The following is a 3,804-nucleotide window of genomic DNA, read 5'->3' on the forward strand; positions in this document are numbered from 1 at the left end:
ATGTTCTTCATTAATAATCACCCACACATAGGAACAAAGATTAAATATATAAATCACAGTATAATATTTCATAAATATATATCCTCCTTACACTAGCACTAGCGAGGTCTCATCTTCAGTATTAATCAGGAGTTTTCTGGAATCCGGCAGCCGTCTGTCATCATGAATATTAATTAAAACACAATGACGTCACTTGATGAATATTAACAGTCGTATCTTTTATCATAGCGGGAGCGCGTGCAGCGGACAAATATTTACCACAAAAGATAAAAAAAAACAATGAAAGACCAGCAGGAGGCAGCACAATCTGTTCTTACATAAATCTTTGTTTATTTGCTCTTTATTTGTACAGTATGAGAAATGATTGCCATCACTGAGAAAGATTTCACTCCATGAACAGAACACAAATCCCTGATTAAAGGCTTTCACCAGGAGCCTCATCCCTTCACCCCAAACACAATCAAAACCAGTCATCGCTCTGCTTCTGATATAAAACAACTCCGATTCAATCAATAAACAACGTATTTTAAGAGACAGATGTAAAGAAACTTTACTTAATAACAGGGCGGTCATATTTCCAAGCTCAAATATATACAATAAATTAATATTCACCAAACATTTGCATAACCACTTAGTGCATGGCTCAAGATTTCCTGAGAATAGTTGCAAAAAATAAAACAAACTAAGGCAGCTTGACCTTTTACATAAAAAAAAAAATCAGAACTTCTGCAAAGAACTTAATAATCAAGATGCAAAGACGTTTTGAATCAATCATAAGTGGAGACTAATGAGCAAGACAATATATCACAACACAGAGATCCCGTTTTAGTGCAAATAAACCTCTTTGGGTAGTTTCCCTATACTGTCAGCAGAACAGTAACGTACTCCAGACGAAAACCCCAGAATGCATCCCATAATCGATCGATATTTAGATTATAGAGAGCTGTAATATTCTAGAGAAGGTCAAAGAGCCCAAAGCTCCTGCAGCGAATGAAGGCGGCTAAAGCTATAGTTATAAATGTCACCAAGGACTCATTTTTCATATAATGCGATTTTTTTATTTTTTATTTTTTCAAAAATATCTCAGATATGTATTTGCTTCAAAAAAAAAGGCAAGACTCCTCCTCCTCGTTTCATTCTGTCTGTTCTGTGCTGGTCATCGGAGGGATTGTACTTTTATTCAGAAGTTCATGTGCAAAACTTTGCAAACTGAGGACGTCTGAATCTCAGTTCTCTACAGCACCTGAGCGTCTGCACACCTGCAGTGATGTTACCTGGGATAAACTGACCAGAGATCAGCCACCTGAGGCCATTACAATTAAAAAGGCAAAACCGATCCGAGACCAGGCTCGAGGAGTCGCTCCGAGAAGGAAGCGCCGCAAGAAAGAGAAGATGCAGAATTACCCAAGCGCCTCCACCAGGAAAGTCACAATAAATATCAAACCAACAAATAAATAAATAGAATAGTATACAAAAGAACTCTCCATCCTGCCATTTCCTCGTTAAAGAAAACTAGACCCCTTCTTTAAACTCAGCATCAAAAATAAAGCTCATCCCCCCAAACTCAAAAACAGAAGAAACGTAAACGAAAGATCGAGATTCACGCTCTTTCTCCATCAGAGCGTTTAAACACAGTCCCGAAAGCCCTTTTAAATGTGTGAGAACTGAGACCTGGTCCATCTGAAGTCTTCCTCTCCGACGACAGAGAAAAAAAAAAGGCTACAAATATCTGAAGAATACATATAATTCATCTCATTTAAGACCAAACTAACCAATAATCTTTGGTATGAAAGTAAATTCTATCATTTGAAAAGAATTCCAAACTCATTTTATTTGGAAAAGGCTAAATTGAAGAGCAGCTACAGTAGATTCACCTTCATGATGCCCGAGCGCCGCTGCGATGCTGGCCTGTAGGTGGCGATCTCTACCACCGAGAGCAAGGCCACGCCTCCAGCTGCTTCATTTGCATTCTTAATTCATTCAGTTGTCTGTTTTTAAAACCAGGTTTGTTCAAGCACTCGAATTTTGCATAGTGTGAACATCGTCGGCCTCGGCACTCCTCACAGAACATTAACAAAACAAGACGGATCTCCGAAAGCAGTTGATTTGGATTCATACAGAAACCATGTACCACAGAAACAAAGCAGATCTAACAAACAAAACGATCGACTGGAGCTCCACCAGAAACAGAAGATGGGGCGACTACATAACTGACACACACACACACACACACACACAAACACACACACACAGATGGGCGTGGTCACTCTTCCTCCTCCCCAGCAGCTTCCTGCTCCTCATCTTCCTCCTCCCACGTTCTGTGTGTGACCGATGCGCTCCCGTGTGGAGATGAGCCTCCTTCGGCTTTATCCAGGGCTTGTCCCACCGGCCCCGCGACCGCCCGCCACAGCAGCTCCGGGAAGGGCATGCGGGCCCCCGTCAGCAGCGGGACACCTTGCATGGGGACGCCGTGGCCCTCGAGGAGCTGGGCGGCCGCCGCGACGCTCATGTGATCCGGAAGCTGCTGACGGAGGCCGAAGGATTCAGACGGCGGGGAGCCGCTGGGATCAGGCCCAGTCCCGCGGCGCGGCGGCGGTGCCGTCCGGAGCTCCAGGCAGCTGTGGCCCTTCCTGTGGCGCTGCAGATGGTCCTCGCGGGCGAAAGCCTTGTGGCAGAGTGGACACTCGAAGGGCCGGTCGCCGCTGTGCAGCGAGAGATGGTTCTTCAGGTCGTAGGAGTGAAGGAAGCGCGCGGGGCAGCTGGGACACGGATACGGCCGCTCGCCCGTGTGCTTCCGCATGTGGATCTTCAGCTTGTCGTTCCTGAGACGAGAAATGAAAGAGGTTAACTGCAATGTTCTGGCAGGTGCAAGCCTGAAACTGTGACTCATAACCAACTTTATTTATACCCACTAAAACTGAAGTGTTAAAATACTCAGCATTCAATAAAGCAATGGTTCACGACACACACTAACCCTAACCCACAAAGTCTTCACAGTTTGGTAAACTTCTATGATGGTGAACTTAAACTACAACAAATATAATTTCAGCGTATTCATTTTCTCCAATAGCAGAAGATAAAATCCTTGACCGTGTTTCTACTGAAAGAAGAATCGAGAGATTGATTACGTGGGTCAATCCCCTGCCTACTTGCCTGTGGCTCAAACTGTAGAGCGTATGCAGTTAAGAACTGATCAAATGTAGTGTAAGTTGCTTTGGATACATTTGTCAGTCAAATGCATAAAACCTTGGTAGATTGTGAACGTATCGTACCTTGTGAAGCGGACGCCGCAGGCCGAGCACTGGAATGGTTTCTCTCCGGTGTGTGTTCTCATGTGCCGCGGAAGCTTTCCCGCCCCGTGGATGATCTTCTGACAGACGGGACACTGCTGAGGCGTCTGGGACTTCCTCTTCCGGCCGCTTCCGGCCGCTGCTCCGCCCCCTCCTCCGTCCCCCTGTGATTGGCTGTGGTGGGGTGTGGCCCGCCCCTGCGCTCCGGACTCCTCCTCGTCTGAGGGCGTGTCTTCGGGTCTGTGCGGGATCGGGGTGAACTCCTGCGACCAGTGTGAGCCTCCGTTCACGATGCGGCCCAGGTGGGAAGCGCGTGTGGCTCCGTCCTGTACCGCGGCAGGCGGCGGGTGTCCTTCTCGTCCTTGCGCCGGAAGCAGCCCGCACTCGGGCGTGTCTTCAGGACTCCGCCACACCGGCCTCACGGGAGACACGGCTCGGGTCACGGAGCATCGGTCCTGCTTGCGGCGGGATGGCAGCTGCTCGGCCTCCTTCACGGGGTCCATTGGATCGTCGC

At 47.2% G+C, this 3,804-nt stretch overlaps 1 pseudogene; it reads right to left on the bottom strand.

Annotated features, from left to right (window-relative positions):
- Positions 1–308: 308 nt before the first annotated feature.
- The window catches only part of LOC109105515, a 6,850-nt pseudogene continuing 3,354 nt past the window's right edge, over positions 309–3,804 (bottom strand).

Source organism: Cyprinus carpio, unplaced genomic scaffold, assembly GCF_018340385.1.
Source record: "Cyprinus carpio isolate SPL01 unplaced genomic scaffold, ASM1834038v1 S000006721, whole genome shotgun sequence".
NCBI lineage: Eukaryota > Metazoa > Chordata > Actinopteri > Cypriniformes > Cyprinidae > Cyprinus > Cyprinus carpio.